This window comes from Chiloscyllium plagiosum, unplaced genomic scaffold (genome assembly GCF_037043375.1).
Source record: "Chiloscyllium plagiosum isolate Xiang-an unplaced genomic scaffold, Cpla_swu_hap1 HiC_scaffold_3, whole genome shotgun sequence".
In the NCBI taxonomy this organism is placed as follows: Eukaryota; Metazoa; Chordata; class Chondrichthyes; order Orectolobiformes; family Hemiscylliidae; genus Chiloscyllium; species Chiloscyllium plagiosum.
Genome location: NW_028270141.1, coordinates 120,133,490 through 120,150,961, shown reverse-complemented (window position 1 = coordinate 120,150,961; position 17,472 = coordinate 120,133,490). Strand labels below are relative to the sequence as shown.

At 43.0% G+C, this 17,472-nt stretch overlaps 1 protein-coding gene across 1 annotated transcript in view; it reads right to left on the bottom strand.

Moving 5' to 3' along the window:
* The window catches only part of armc2 (armadillo repeat containing 2), a 251,300-nt gene extending 236,319 nt beyond the window's left edge, over nt 1–14,981 (bottom strand). Inside the window, exons 1-2 of the mRNA XM_043687090.2 lie at nt 14,929–14,981; nt 12,281–12,709 (exon numbers count right to left, since the gene is read on the bottom strand). The gene's annotated coding sequence lies outside the window, so the exon portion shown is untranslated. The remainder of the gene's footprint in view (nt 1–12,280; nt 12,710–14,928) is intronic.
* Nucleotides 14,982–17,472: the final 2,491 nt, after the last annotated feature.

Genomic DNA, 17,472 nt, shown 5'->3' with positions numbered 1-17,472 from the left:
AAGCCCATGCCCAAAAGTTTGTCCTGGTCTTACTGTATATGGACTTGGACTGCTTCAGTACCTGAAATGAGACAAAAAGATAGCAGATGCTGAATCCAAAATAGACATGCAGGAGGCTGGAAGAACACAGCAAGTCAGGCAGAATCAGGAGGTGGGGAAGTCAACATTTTGGGTTTAACCCTTCTTCAGGAAGGGTTATACCTGAAACATCTACTTCTCCACCTCCTGATGCTGCCTGGTTTGCTGAATTCTTCCAGCCTCCTGGCTGTCTATTTCAGTACCTGAAATGTCATGAATAGTGCTAAACCTCATGCAATTACAAATATGCTTCCACATTTCTAATTTTATGACGGAAAGAAGGGCACCAAAGTATGAAAAGAAAGATTTTCCAGCATCTTTCAATTCTGGAAAAGAGTCATACTCTATTTCTTTTTCTGTGTTTGTTTCAGATTTCAATAATTTGCAGTATTTTCCTTTCTTCTTTTGCACTGATGAATGGAGGATGGCGATATTGGTGGAGCCTCCACCTTCTGTTAGTTATTTGACTGTGCCAGGACTATAGACCTTAGATCTGATTCATTAGTTGGGAGTTTGCTTAGCCCTGTCTATTGCACTCTGCTTCTGTTGTTTAGCATGAAAGTGGTCCTGTGTTGTGAGTCTGAAGTCACATTTAGACCAGACCAGGACATTAGTGAACCAGCTGGGTTTATACAATAATCAACAGTAGTTAAATGATTGCCATTAGCCTTGCTTTTAACTCCAGATTTCATTGCAGCCAAATTTCACCATCTGCAACAGTTTGAAGATTTGCCCCCAAAGTATTAATTGTATTACTAATCCAGTGACAATATCACTATGCCTTTATTTCTAATTTGTTTGTTTGTCCATTTTGTTTCCCTTCATCTCTCCTAGACCAGTGACACCCCACCATCATGTATTCTTTCATTTTTCCTCTGGGGTAATTTGTTCTCTAAATCCCTACTCCAATCTGACAGCATTCCTCTGTCTTCCTACTCTGCTGCTAATTTCCCAGGCCTATCTTCCTACATATTATTTTTCTGTGCTTCTCCTGATGTAATTCAAAAGCAATAAAGGCTCTTCTTGCTCCTTCCTTGCAAGCAGCAACACCAACAACCCATCTTGCCTTCCCATGCTCTTAGTCAACTTGAGGCTGATCATGACAATCTCCTTCCTAACAAAGACATCAACAAACCTGTGTTGAACTTGTGGAGTCTGCCAACAGCTCAGCTTTCACCATTTCTCTCTCTATCTCTCTCCAGAATGACAAAGGTTGACCTGCCAAATATAGATATTGGTAAGATGGAAGATCAGACCAATGTGAATCCTGTGACAGATCTGAAAGACAGCAATAACTGCTAGCCACACCAGCACCATAGAACTTGAGGAAATGGACCCGGGATCAGATGATATAGGTACAGAAGTAGGTAATTTGACACATTGAGTCTGCTCCATCAATGAGATCATAACTGATTATGATAATCCTTAACTTCAATTTTCTGCCTTGTCCTCACAACTATTAATTTTCTTAATGAAGCCTTAAATACACTTAATGATCGAGTCTTGACAGCCTTCTGGGATAAAGAATTCTACAGTTTCAATCCCCTCTGACAGAAGAAATTTCTTCTCCTCTCTGCCTTAATTAAATGAGAGACCCCTTACTGAGATTATAACCTTTGGTTCCAGACTCACCTTCAAGGGGACAAAGTTAAAAATCACACAACACCAGGTTATAGTCCAACAGGTTTATTTGGAATTTCTAGCTTTTAGAGCACTGCTCCTACATCAGCAGCACTCCAAAAGCTAGTGCTTCCAAATAAACCTGTAGACTATAACCTGGTGTTGTGTGGTTTTTAACTTTGTCCATCTCAGTCCAGAACCACATCATTTCAAGGGGAATCAGCCTTTCCACATCTACATTGTCAAGCCTCTAAGAACTTTATATTTTTCAATAATGTCGCCTCTCATTCTACTAAACACCAGTGAATATAAGCCCAACCCATTTAACCTTTACTTCTAAGAAAATCCCTCCATTCCCAAATGAACTTGGTGTATACCTTTCCTTAGATAAGGAGACTAAAACTGTTCACAATATTCTAAGTATAGTCTGACTAGTGTCTTGTAGCGAGAGCTTGAGCAAGTCCTCCCTATTTTGAAATAAAGGCCAACAGGCATTTGCTTTCCCTATTATCCATTGAGCTTGGATGTTAGTTTTTGTGATTCATGCATGAGGACCCCTAAATTCCTCTGTCCAACAGCTTTCTACTGTTACCTCCAAGTTTAATAATATTCAGCTGTTCTGTTCTTCCTGTCAAAGTGCATAGCCTCAAATTTTCCAACATTATACTCCCAGCTGCTAAGTTTTGCCAACCTACTTAACCCATCTATATTCCTTTGTAGACTCTTTATATCTTCCTTGCTACTTGCTTTGCCAATAATTTCTGTGTCATCTACAAACTTACTTTAAACACTTGTGGCCTTGGCAGTGATTCCCATGGTACTTCACTAGTTACAGGTTGCCAGCCTAAAATGACTCCTCATCCCAACTATCTGTCTTCTATTATTTAACCAATTTTCTAACCATGCCAGTACACCACCCCTAGTACCATATCTTACCTTATTATGTACTTATGTGCAGTAGTTCATCAAACGTCTTTTGGAAATCTATACATTTGTTAGATGTACTTTTATATCTATACTATTTGTTACAATTTCAAATAACTGGCAAGCATTTGTTGGGCATTATTTTCCCCTCATGAAGCTGTGTTGACTCTATTGGATTATAGTTTGTATTTTTCCAATTACAGAAGTTATCTGGAAATAATTAACTGGCCTACAGTCCCCCTGTTTTTTTTCCCTTGTCTCCCTCCTTTTTTGAACACATTGTTACAGTGACATTTGTCCAATCCTCTGGGACTTTTCCAGAATCTAAGGATTCTTGGAAGACTTTCTTTAAATCTTAGCATGAAATCCATCAGGTCCAGTGGACTCATAAGCCTTTAGTTCATTACTTTTCCTCGTACATTTCTCTAGTGATAGTAGTTGTATTTATTTCCTGCCCCACTTTAGCCTTTTGATTATTTAGTATATTTTGAATGTTATGTCATGAGGTTGTGGGTGTGTACTGCACCTTTAAGAGTGAGTGAAAGCTGGCAAGGAATAAACAAGCACAGAGTGTGCTGAAAAATTTTAAAATGTAACATTTGGATGTGAAACAAATACCTAAGCTGAGTTGCTATTGTACACAGTAAATTCAAATTTGGCCAATCGGTTTAAATTATGTCCCAAGATATCAAAATCCAATCGAATTTAAATTTTACTGTTTTGATGACATCAAACCAATGAGACGATCCAATATTTTGGGGAATAAAAATCAGGCATTTTGAAAAGGGGCACCAACAAACACAGACTACCTGCAGAACTGCTCTCTGAATGGTACTTGTTCATATGAAATCTGTGAAGCAGAAGGCCGAAGGAGAATCGATACAGCTAACTGGTTTTGAAAATTGATTTTTTGGTAAAACTTAATCAGAGGATTTTATCGGATTGGTATATTGTTATAGAGTGGGAGGTAGATAAACCAATCACTGGATTAGTGGTGCTGGAAGAGCACAGCAGTTCAGGCAGCATCCAAGGAGCAGTAAAATCGACATTTCAGGCAAAAGCCCTTCATCAGGAATACAGGCAGACAGCCTGAAGGGCGGAGAGATAAGTGAGAGGAGGGTGGGGGTGGGGAGAACTTAGCATAGAGTACAATAGGTGAGTGGGGGAGGGGATGAAGGTGATAGGTCCGGGGGGGGGGGGGAGTGGATAGGTGGAAAAGAAGAGGCAGGTAGGACAAGTCATGCGGACAGTGCTGAGCTGGATGTTTGGAACTGGGGTGAGGTGGGGGAAGGGGAAATGAGGAAACTGGTGAAGTCCACATTGCTGCCCTGGGGTTGAAGTGTTTCAAGGCGGAAGATGAGGCATTCTTCCTCCAGGCGTCTGGTGGTGAGGGAGCAGCGGTGAAGGAGGCCCAGTACCTCCATGTCCTTGGCAGAGTGGGAGGGAGAGTTGAAATGTTGGGCCACAGGGTGGTATGGTTGATTGGTGTGGGTGTCCCGGAGATGTTCCCTAAAGCGCTCTGCTAGGAGGCACCCAGTCTCCCCAATGTAGAGGAGACCACATCGGGAGCAACGGATACAATAAATGATATTGGTGGATGTGGAAGACACCTTTAGGGCCTTTGATGGAGGTGAGGGAGGAGGTGTAGGCGCAGGTTTTGCAATTCCTGCGGTGGCAGGGGAAGGTGCCAGGATGGGAGGGTGAGTTGAAGGGGGGCGTAAACCTGACCAGGTAGTTACAGAGGGAACGGTCTTTGCAGAAGGCGGAAAGGGGTGGGGAGGGAAATATATCTCTGGTGGTGGGGTCTTTTTGGAGGTGGCGGAAATGTCGGCGGATGATTTGGTTTATGCAAAGATTGGTAGGGTGGAAGGTGAGCACCAGGGGCGTTCTGTCCTTGTTACGGTTGGAGGGGTGCGGTCTGAGGGCGGAGGTGCAGGATGTGGACGAGATACGTTGGAGGGCATCTTTAACCACGTGGGAAGGGAAATTGCGGTCTCTAAAGAAGGAGGCCATCTGGTGTGTTCTGTGGTGGAACTGGTCCTCCTGGGAGGAGATACGGCGGAGGTGGAGGAATTGGAAATACGGGATGGCATTTTTGCAGAAGGTAGGGTGGGAAGAGGTGTAATCCAGGTCGCTGTGGGAGTCGGTGGGTTTGTAAAAAATGTCGGTATCAAGTCAGTCGTCATTAATGGAGATGGAGAGGTCCAGGAAGGGGAGGGAGGTGTCGGAGATGGTCCAGGTAAATTTAAGGTCAGGATGGAATGTGTTGGTGAAGTTGATGAATTGCTCAATCTCCTCCGAGGAGCACGAGGTGGCGCCAATGCAGTCAGCAATGTAGCGGAGGAAGAGGTGGGGAGTGTTGTCGGTGTAATTACGGAAGATCAACTGCTCTACCAATCAGACAAAGGAGGCTTACAGTGTAGATAGTTGTTGTTTAGTGTTCTCTTTTTTCTTGGAGTTAAAGAATAAATTGTTAAAATTTTTCTTTAAATAGTGGGATTTGGTAGCTCTTTGTCACTCATACTTTTACAGATTACAAGGCGAGGTGAGCTTTTCTGTGTTATTGGTTTAAATTATCAGAGGGGTTTACTCTATGTCGTAACATTTGTTTGTATCCTCTATCATGCAGACAGCACAAGTCCAACAGCCAAGATATGCCATTTCTTGGTTCCCTTCCCCAAACTCATTCTCCAAGGGCCTATGTTCACACCAATCTCTCTGTTCCTTTTTATATGTTTAAAGAAACTCTTTAATGGTGTTCTTAAATTACTTACAAGTTTGTCCTCAGTCTACTTCCTCCTTTTTTTGTCATCTCCTGTTGGTTTTTATTTTTTTTTCCAATCCTCTGGTTTACCACTCCTCTTTGCCACATTGTATGTTTTATCTTTCTCACTGATACTATCATTAACTTCCTTGATTAACCATAGTCAGTTTATCTACTTCCTAGAATTTTTCTTCCTCACTGGGATATATCTCTGTAGAGAGTCCTGAATTATTTTCTTTAGTGGCAGGAATTCGCAGATCAAGAAAAAGACATAACAGGAACACTGCTGTGACTATTAAAGGGTGGACCCTTTAATGAGAGACTGAGTCCTCATTCTTGCCATGGCAAGAAATTTCATAGACTTTCTTATCAAGTCTTTTCAAAATCTTGTTTGTTTTAATAAGATCCGCTCTCATGTTCTGAACTCTAGAGGGTATATCCAATTTTACTCAACTCATGATAGGTCAGTATTCCAGCAAGATAGAGGCAGGGTAGAACACTCCAACTGGAGTTCCTTTGCTCCGCCTGTTTTTTGTTTCTTTTCTTTTTTCTTCTTCTCCTTGCAATTGTCCTGCAGCGGTGTGTGAGAAAACCCAAATACTGAAGCAGTGCGACAAGAACCTGAGTCCTGGAGGGGCACATGGAGTAACCAGAGTTCTGGAGCTGTACGAGTCTTGATACAGTGCACCTCACCAGCACTCAGCTGCAACAAGGGAAGGAGTGGACTGGAGGCTGGAACAGAGCAGGACAGGTGTTGCCTGACACAAGTAGTCAGACCACACGTTGAGCTGCTGCTTTCTGAAATTCTTTACCAGACTGTAATGTAAATCCATTAACTCTGTTATAACTACCGCATTTCTAACTTAGTTTTTAGACACTAAGTAATGTGTCAACTTGTCCTTTTAATCCTCTTTTGTATCCAAGATTTCTACCTAAGTACTTTTGTATCTAATATGGTGCCATTAAAGGCATCCATTATAAAAACGTTTTTACTGTACTCCTGTACTTCTACATGTGACAATAAAGGATAGCCTATTCTATTCTATTCCAGGCCTATCCTCTAACCCGAGGAATAAATGTTGCAATCTTTTGTTTTATTCCTTCATGTGATTTGAGATTCGTTAGCATGGTCAATATTTGTTGCCAACCCCAATATATTTTCCCTCAGAAGTTAGTGATGAACTGTCTCCTTGGGCTGCTGCAAACCACGTGGTGTAGCTACACCAACAGCACGATTCAGCAGGTAGTTCCAAGATTTTAACCCAATAACAGTAAATGAATGGCAATACAATTCCAAGTTGGGACCATATAATGGCTTAAATATAGAAAATAGGCATATGAATAGCCTGTTCAAATCTTCACCCTTTTCTACCAACAAATACGATCATGGTTGATCATCCAACTCAGTATGCTGTTCCCACTTTCTCCTACACCATTTGATCCCTTTGGCCTAGGAACTACAACTCTTAGAGGACAGAGGGGAGAACTTTCACGTACTGGCGTTCTTATGTGTGTTCTGTGCTTATCTAGGTGATAGATGTTGCTTGTTTGGAAGGTTTCACAAAGGATCTTTACAGGGTTGCTGGATTCCATTTTATATATGGTTGTATACTGTGTCTGTGATAGAGGGGTGTCAATCAAATGGGCAACATTGTGCTGGGTGATGTCAAGCTTCTTGGGAGTATTCCATCACACTCCTGACTTGTGCCTTTTGAGCAGTTGGGTGGTGAGTTAATTGCCAAAGAATGTCCAACCTCTGATCTGCTTTTGCAGCCACAATATTTGCCATCTTCCACCCTACTACTGCCTCCAAGACAAGCATATCCTGTCTCAAATATGGAGACCAAAATTGCCCATAATATTCCAGATACAATTTCATCAGAGCCCTATAAATTGTAGCAAGGCCTTTTATTCTTCCATTCCAATTCTCTTGCAAGCTGATATGCCAATTGCCTCCCTAACTGTTGTGTGAATACATCCAAGTCTCTCTGAATGTCAACATTTAAATATCTTTCAATTTATAAAGCAGTTCTTCTATTCTTGCTACTAAGGTAATTATGTTCACACTTAGCCACATGAATCAACAACTATGTTTTCCAACTTACTTAAGGTGACAGTAAAGACTGCAGATGCTGGAGATCAGAGTCAAGAATACAGTGGTGCTGGAAAAGTACAGTAGGTCAGGCAGCATCCAAGCAGCAGGAAAATTGACGTTTTGGACAGGAGCCCTTCATCAGGAGTTCATCCTGATGAAGGGCTCCTGCCCAAAATGTCGATTTTTCTGCACCTCGTATGCTGCCTGGCCTGCTGTGCTTTTCCAGCACCACTGTATTCTTCCAACTATCCTTATCTTGTTTCATTCTCTGATGTCATCCTCTCAGTTTTCATTCCTTTACATCATGATAACTAGTTCATCTTACTGATTCCACATGGAACCTGGAATTATTTTAATTAAAGCCATAATGACACTAAGTAGTAACTATGTACATTACCTACTTGTTGACTGTTCCACACGAAGCACTGGAAATTAATATTCAATGTTGATTAAGGAAAATCCCAAAGCATTTTATACATATATAAGAAGCAAAAGGACAGCTAGGGAAAGGGTAGGTCCATTCAAGGACAAAGGACAGAATTTATGTGCGGAGCCGGAGGTCCTTAACGAATACTTTGTATTAGTATTCATAAAGGAGTGAATGAATGCTGAGTCTCAGTAGGGGTGTGTTGATATTCTAGGACATTTCTATACAAAAAAAAAGGAGCTGTTTGAAAAATATTGAGGTGGACAAATCCCCAGGACCTGATGGGATCTATCCCAGAACACTGAGGGAGGCAGGTGAGGTAATTGCTGGAGCCTCGTTGGAATTCTTTGTATCCTCTTTAGTCACAAGAGGTCCCAGAGGAATCGAGAATAGCCAACATTGTTCCTTTGTTTAAAAAGATCTACAGAGATCATCCAGGAAATGGCAGGCTAGTGAGCTTTACGTCAGTGGTACAGCAATTAATGGATAAGATCTTTATGGATAGGATTTACTCGCATTTGGAAAATATGGACTTCTTATTGATGAGCTTTGTGCGGGGAAGATAGTGTCTGAAATACTTGATTGAGTTTTTTGAGAAAGTGACAAAGATAATTGATGAAGGTATGGCAGTACGTGTTACATGGACTTTAACAAGGCCTTTGATAAGGGGGTCTGGTAAAATAGGTACAGAACTGGCTTAGTCATAGAAGACAGTGAGTAGCAGTGGAAGAGTGTTTTTCAGATTGGAGATCTGTGATCAGTGGTATTCCACAGGGATCAGTGTTGGGAGCACTGTTGTTTTCAATGATATATTAGTGATTTGGAGGAGAATGTAGATGGTCAGATTAGTAAATTTGCAAGTGATACAAAAATTGGTGGAGTTGTGAACAATGAAGAGGATACAGCAGGATAGAGACTTTCTTGGAGAATTGGCAGATACAGTTTAATCCAAACAAATGCAAGGGAAATCTCATGTAGGAGCGAAGTATACAGTAAATAGCAGATTTTTAGTAGCATCAACATTCAGAGGAATCTAGGCATACATGGCAAAAGTTCCCTGAAAATGGCAACACAAGTGGGTAAGTTGGTCAAGAAGACATATGGTATTCTTGCCTTCATCGGTCAGGGCATTGAGTACAAAACTTGGCAAGTCATGTTGCAGCTGTACAGAACTTTAGTTAAGTCACATTTGGAATGTTATGTACAGTTCTAGTCACTACACCAGATACAGAAACAGTTTACCAGGATGTTGCCTAGTTTGTAGGGTATTAGCTATGAGGACAAATTGAACAAACTTGGATTGTTTTGATTTGATTAGATTAGATTCCCTACAGCATAGAAACAGGTCTTTGGCCCAACAAATCCACACTGACCCTCCGAAGAGTAACCCACCCAGACCCATGCCCATACCCTATAGACCCCTGACTAATGCACCTAACATTATGGGCAATTTAGCATAGCCAATTCACCTGACCTGCACATCTTTGGATTCTGGGAGGAAACTGGAGCAACCCACGCAGACACGAGAATGTACAAACTCCACACAAACATTCGCCAGAGGCTGGAATCGAACCTGGGTCCCTGGCACTGTGAGGCAGCAGTGCTAACAACTGAGCCACCATGCCCGCTTTGAATGTCAAAGGAAGAGGGGCAACGTGATAGAAGTTAACACTGTTTCTAATACAGTTCCAGTCCAAAATGATGACAGACTAGGATGCTTCAGCCAGAGCTCATCCACTCCACCCATTCTTTTTCCTTTACTTCTCTTTTTTCTGTGTTCTTTTATTTTTCTTCTCTCTCAGCCTCCGTCTCCCAGCATTCACTTGACTCCCGGCCTCAGTCCAGACACAACGAGGGGTGCTCTTGGCCTGGCGTAGCAGCCTGCTGTAGCTGCTCCTGGCATGGTGTTGTGGCCTTGCCTGGTGTACTCTCAGCCCAGTGTGGAGTTTTCTCAGCCCGGTATGGCTGTCTCTTGGCCTGGGATGGCATCAGCATGGACTCCTGGTTTCAATGTGATTCCAGAGAGATCTTCTGGTCTGACAAACCTTGAAGTAAAGCCCAGCACAACTGCAGGCTAGGTGACAGTGTAGTCTGGGTTGAAAGACCATTGTTCTGAATTTTTTTTTCTGCAGTGCTGGACTTCTTATTTCTCTATTTTTTAAGATTTTGTAACTGGAGAAGCTGTACCGAGGCACGTTTGTACCAAAGATGGTGCTGTAAGTGGCAACTTAGAAACTTTTGAACTGCACTCATTTGGGTTCTTATGACAATAAAGCTAATTCAATTCAAATTATGAGAGGCATAGATGGAGTGGATAGTTGAAATTTTTATCCCAAGGTGGAAATGTCAATTACAAGGGGTCATAAGTTTAAAGGAACAAAAACAGAAATTTCTGGAAAAGCTCAGCAAGTCTGGCAGCATTTTTGAAGAGAAATCAGAGTTAACATTTCAGGTCTAGTGACCCTTCTTCAGAATCGAAAATTTCTGATATTCAGTATCCGCAGTTCTTCTGTTTTTTTTCTCTGTTTAAAGGAGATGTGAGAGTCACATTTATTAAACAGACAGGGTGGTGAGTATGCTGTAGAGGTGGATACAATAGCAACATTTAAAAGGCATCTTAATATGCGAATAGGCAGGGGATAGAGGGCTATGGACAGCGTAGAGGCAAAAGGTTTTAGTTTAGAAAAGCATCATATGTCGGCACAGTCTTGTTGGGCTGAAGGGCCTGATTCCGTCCTGTACTAATCTTTCTCAGTACGATTTTACTCAGTTAGGGAAATTAGACTTATTCTTCATACTTTTTGTCAACTCTTGTATTTAGTATCCACAATTCTTGCATTAATTAATCAATAACCAGTATGGAAAGGTTAACAAAGTTTATTAAAACATCACTGATGAAAAGTTACCAGTGTTTCAATTCAATTAAATTGTGAAAGTTTGGGACAATGAAGAAACTTTCAAATAATACACGCCATTTGATACAGGCTAGGACACAATTTATTCCCAATTCCTCCACCTCTGCTGTATCTGCTCCCAGGAGGACCAGTTCTGCCACGGAACACACCAGATTGCCTCCTTTAAAGACTGTAATTTCCCCTCCCACGTGGTTGAAGATGCCCTCCAACACATCTCGTCCACATCTCTCACCTCTGCCCTCAAATCCCACGCCTCCAACCGCAACAAGGACAGAAACCCCCGGTCATTACCTTCCACCCCCACCAACCTCCGCATAAACCGCATCATCCGCTGACTTTTCCATCACCTGCAAATGGACCCCACCACCAGGGATATATTTCCCTCCCCACCCCTACCCACTTTCCGCAAAGACTGTTCCCTCCGTGACTACCTGGTCAGGTCCACACCCCCCCCCAACAACCCACCCTCCCCTCCTGGCACCTTCCCCTGTCACCGCAGGAATTGCAAAACCTGTGCCCACAGCTCCCCCCTCACCTCCATCCAAGGCCCCAAAGGAGCCTTACTTATCCATCAAAGTTTCACCTGCATTTCCACCAATGGCATTTATTGCATCCATTGCTCCCGATGCGGTCTCCTTTCCATTGGGGAGATTGGACACCTTCTTGCAGAGCACTTCAGGGAACATTTCCGGGACACCCACACCAATCAAACCTACCGCCCCGTGGCTGAACACTTCAACTCCACCTCCCACTCTGCTGAGGACATGCAGGTCCTGGGCCTCCTCCACCACCAACCCCTCACCACCCAAGGAACAATAACTCATCTTCCAAGTTGGAACCCTTCAACCCTAGGGCATCAAAGCAGACTTCACTAGTTTCCTCATTTACCCACCCCCACCTGACCCCAGTTCCAAACTTCCAGCTTAGCACCATCCTCATGGCCTGTCCCACCTGTCAATCTTCCTTCCCACCTATTTCCCCAACCCTCCTGTCCGACCTATCACCTTTACTCCTTCCTCCATCCACCTATTTCACACACAACTACCTTCTTCCCCCTCCCATTTATCTCTCCATCCCCGAGGCTTCCAGCCTCATTCCTGATGAAGGGCTCCTGCCCTAAACGTCGATTTTCCTGCTCCTGAATGCTGTCTGACCTGCTGAGCTTTTCCAGCACCATTCTAATCTTGATTCTGGATACAATTTACGCCACTTCCTGTTCGTTGCCGTGACAACCATTGTTTACCTCCCAGAGTGCCTGGTGTCCCCGTTTCCATAGTGACCACACACAGCCGGCGAGCACGGACAAATGGCGAGAAACCCACAATCAAGATAGCCACTCGACCCATTACAGATTTCGACATCGCAGACTAACGGATTCTAATATTCCCGAAGTGATCGGCGACGGCGGAGAATTCTTATTCACATCCAACACCCCCCCATCCCCCAAAGGAACTTACTCAATTTGCACTTCAGAGTTTCTGGGAACCTGAAACTTCCGATGTTCGAAATTGGAAGTTCAGCATGCAGCCCGAGGTTTGCAGTTGAACTAGCTGTTTGACTATGGTCTCATGTATCTATATATACATACACACATTACTACAGAAATGACTGGTGCTTGAGTTTTCCAGCACTAACTGTCACGCGGCGAATGTTCGGGTGTTCGGTGCTACGCATGCGCATCTGGTCCAATGATGTCACTGGCTCACGGGCAGACGGCCACGTGACAAACTGTGCCGTCAGACCATCTGAAACATTAACTCATTTCCGAGCAGGGTTTATAACGTGAGTTCCGCGTGCTCTCCACGTGTGTTGAGATCTTCCAGTATCTTTTTGGTTTAATTGTAACAAATCCTCATGCGCACTCAAGGTTGACGGATTCTGTGCAACTTTGGAGAAGTAGGACAAATAAATTAAGTCAAACCCCGCAGTTCAGAGTTTCTGGGAACCTGAAACTTCCGATGTTCAGACTTAATGAAATCGAGGGAGTTTTTAGTTACTATTACTGCAGTAATGAAAGGAGTAAGCAGGGTCATTTTCCACGAGAAGGCTTATTAGAATACTTGGAACTTTCTAGGGTCAGATTCATAAATGTTTTGAATAGGTAGGATACCAAAGGATATGGAGCAAAGTTAATAAGTTGAGTTCAGTTTTAAGACCTTTGACCACAATACTTCCGTGGTCTTTGATGTGAAGGTGCCTGTCTTGCACTGGGGTGGACAAAGTCAAAAATCACACAACACGGGTTGTAGTCCTACAGGTTTATTTGAAAGTACAAGCACTGCTCCTTCATCAAGTTGCGAGTGGGGCGGGTTCGTTGGACACAGAATTTATAGTAAAAGATCAAAGTGTCAAACAACGGATGCAATCTATTGAACAAACCTAAATTGCTGTTAAATATTTAATAATTTGAATGGGGATGCAGATTTCGATTGATTAATATGTAAATTCCAGAACTTCTTTCAAATCACACTCCCGAGATAACTTAAGGTTTTATCTGTATGTGAAAAAGCTCAGACAATGCATTAAGGATGTGAGGTTAGAGTCTGTCTGTATTCCAACTTTGGTTCTATTTCCAAAGTAGGAATTTATAAAATGACTCATGGATTGACTGCCTACAAATTGTGTACTTTTTGAGCAAAACAGAATGTATCTGCAAATATAAATCTGCAAATGCAAATTCACCCCATAGACTTATATGTGTACGTGTGCGGGAGAGAGTGTGCACATGTGAGACAGTGTGTGTGCATACTTGATAAGTGTGTGCATGAGTGTGACAGAGTATATGTTGTGAGAGTATGAGAGAGGGTTTATGTGTTTGTGCAAGCGCACACTTAGGCATATACTCCATCACTTTATCAAGCATACACACACACCCTCACTCTGTCACGCACAAGCGCACGCACACACACACTCTCTCTCTCTCTCCCTCACATACGCATGCGCACACACACACACACACATTAGTCTATGGGGTGAATTTGCATTTGCAGATTTGTATTTGCAGATACATTCTTTTTTGCTCAAAAAACACAACAATCTGTCGGCAGTCAGCATGTGTCATTTTATAAATCCCTACTTTGGAAACACAATCAGTTTGACTCAAAGTTGGGATACAGACAGATTCTAACCTCACATCTTTAATGCATCGTCTGAGCTGAGGTATTACTTTTTTAATATACTGATACAACCTTAAGTTATCTCAGGACTGTGACTTGAAAGTTGTTCTGGAATTTACATATTAATCAATCAAAACCTGCATCCCCATTCTAAGTGATTAAAGACTTAACAGCAATCTAGGTTTGTTCAATACATCACATCAGTTGTATGACACTTTGATCTTTTACAATAAATTCTGTGTCCTATGATCTTGCCCCACTAGCTACCTGATGAAGCAGCAGCACTTCAAAAGCTTGTACCTTCAAATAAACCTGTTGTACTATAATTTGGTATTGTGTGATTTTTAACTTTGTTCATGGCCTTTGTTATCTCTACTTCCCATTTACAGTCTTATCAATAGGCCTTTCCTCACTGTAGACTATTTCTACATTTTTCTTTCAAGTTTTCATGTATTTGTTCCCTTGCTTATCCTTAGCAACATTTTTGCCAATTTTGACAAAAGCAGAGATTCAAAGCTAAAATTTTGATAATTTCATTTCAGAGTTCTATAAGCTATTTGAATTTAGAATGCTTTTTATTTTAAATATCAATCAATTGTTGTGAATTTAATCAGTACTTTTAAATAATAGGTACACATACAAAATAGATATCTACGAAGCAGGTGATTGTTTTTTCTTAGCCTGTTAGATTATTTAAATCCTTGCTGCAAGAGATGAATTTTATGCTATTGTAATGCGAATTATTTCATATTAATTAATATTTATTCCTGTTTGAAGAAACATTACTTTTTTTTAAACCAACTCATGGATATAATCATTCATGGCAAATCCAGAAGATGGTGGCAAACCAAATTCTTGAACTTTTGCAGGATACCCCACTATGCTGTTTGGAAGGGTGTTCCAGGTTTCTGAACCAGTGACAGTGAAGAAATGGTGATATTATTCCAGATTAATGTGTGGCTTGATGGAGAATGTGCAGATGATAATACCATGTAACAGCTATTCTTGTCCTTCTAAGTAGGAGAGGTTGTGCGTTCAGGAAGGTGCTGTCAAAGGTTGCTTGATATGTTTCCAAGATGGTATCCTCTGCTGATGGTATTGCCACCACAGCTGCTAATGGAAGAAATACATATGAAGTTGATGTATAAGAAGCTGACCAAGTGATCTGCTTTGTCCCAGATTGAGCTTCTTGAATGTTATTGGAGCTGTACTCATCAAGGGGAGATTATACATATGCAATCTAACTTGTGGCTTGTAGATGGTGGACAGGCTTTGGGGAGTCAGGAGATGAATTCACTACTACAGAATTACCAGCTTCAGACTTTTTTTTGTTACTGGAGCATTTATATGGGTGGTATGGTCACATTTCTGTTCAATGGTAACCCTCAAGATGTTGATAGTATGAGATTCACCAATGATAATACTATTGAATGTCAGAGGAGTTAGATAATTCTCTTTCGATGGATATAGTCATCACCTGATGCTTGAGTGGTCTGAATGTTATTTATCATTTATCAGGCCAAACCTGAATGCTGGCCTTGTTTTGTTGTACGGGGTGGGCACTGTTTCAGTGTCTTAAGGAGTTACAGAATTAATGAGCACAGTGTAATCAACAGTAAACATCCCACTGCTGATCTTCTTGTGGAATGAAAGGCATTGATGAAGCAGAATAAAATGGTTGGTCCAAAGGCAACATCCTGAGAAACTTCTTTGGGGATGTCCTGGCCTAAAATGTTCGGTTTCCAACAACCATTTTGTTTTTAGATATAAGAGGAAGAAGGCGGCTTTTATTAGGATGAGACATGAAGGCTTAGATAGGGCACTTGAGAGTTACAAGTTAGCCAGGAAAGACCTAAAGAGCTAAGAAGAGCCAGGAGGGGACATGAAAAGTCGTTGGCAGACAGGATCAAGGAAAACCCTAAAGTTTTCTATAGGTATATCAGGAGTAAAAGAATGACCAGAGAAAGATTAGGGCCAATGAAGGATAGTAATGGGAAGTTGTGCGTGCATGGAATCCGAGGAGATAAGGGAAGTGCTAAATGAATATTTTTCATCAGTATTTACACTGGAACATGACGATGTTGTCGAGGACAATACTGAGATGCAGGCTAGACGGGATTGAGGTTCACAAGGAGGAGGTGTTAGCAATTCTGTAAAGTGTGAAAATAGATAAGTCCCCTGGGCCAGATGGGATTTAGAGCTGGAAATGTGTTGCTGGAAAAGCGCAGGGAACAGGAGAATCGACGTTTCGGGCATAAGCCCTTCTTCAGGAATGGGGAAAGTTTGTCCAGCAGGCTAAGATAAAAGGTAGGGAGGAGGGACTTGGGGGAGGGGTGTCGGAAATGTGATAGGTGGAAAGAGGTCAAGGTGAGGGTGATAGGTCAGACTGGGGTGGGGGCGGAGAGGTCGGGAAGAAGATCTCAGGTTAGGAAGGCGGTGCTGAATTTGATGGATTTGACTGAGACAGGGTGGGGGGAGGGGAAATGAGGAAACTGGTGAAATCCGAGTTCATCCCTTGTGGTTGGAGGGTTCCTAGCCGGAAGATGAGGCGTTCTTCCTCCAACCGTCGTTTTGTTGTGGTCTGACGATGGAGGAGTCCAAAGACCTGCATATCCTTGGTTGAGTGGGAGGGGGAATTGAAATGTTGAGCTACAGGGTGGTTGGGTTGGTTGGTCCGGGTGACCCAGACGTGTTCTCTGAAACGCTCCGCAAGTAGCCGGCCTGTCTCCCCAATATAGAGGAGGCCACATCGGGTGCAGAGGATGCAATAGATGATATGTGTGGAGGTGCAGGTGAATCTGTGGCGGATATGGAAGTTTCCTTTGGGGCCTTGGAGGGAGGTGAGTGGGGAGGTGTGGGCGCAAGTCTTGCACCTCCTGCGGTTGCAGGGGAAGGTGCCGGGAGTGGAGGTTGGGTTGGTGGGGGGTGTGGATCTGACGAGGGAGTCACGGAGGGAGTGGTCTTTACGGAATGCTGATAGGGGAGGGGAGGGAAATATATCCTTGGTGGTGGGGTCCGTTTGGAGGTAGCGGAAATGACGGCGGATGATGCGCTGTACATGGAGATTGGTGGGGTCGTAGGTGAGGACCAGTGGGGTTCTGTCCTGGTGGCGGTTGGAGGGGCGGGGTTCAAGGGCGGAGGAGCGGGAAGTGGAAGAGATGCGGTGGAGGGCATCGTCGACCACGTCGGGGGGGAAATTGTGGTCCTTGAAGAAGGAGGCCATCTGGGTTGTGCGTTTTTGGAACTGGTCCTCCTGGGAGCAGATGCGGCGGAGTCGAAGGAATTGGGAGAATGGGATGGCGTTTTTACAGGGGGCAGGATGGGAGGAGGTGTAGTCCAGGTAGCTGTGGGAGTCGGTCGGTTTGTAGTAGATGTCCGTGTTGATTCGGTCGCCTGAGATAGAAATAGAAAGGTCGAGGAAGGGGAGGGAGGAATCTGAGACTGTCCAGGTGAATTTGAGGTCGGGGTGGAAGGTGTTGGTGAAGTGGATGAACTGTTCAACTTCCTCGTGGGAGCACGAGGCGGCGCCGATA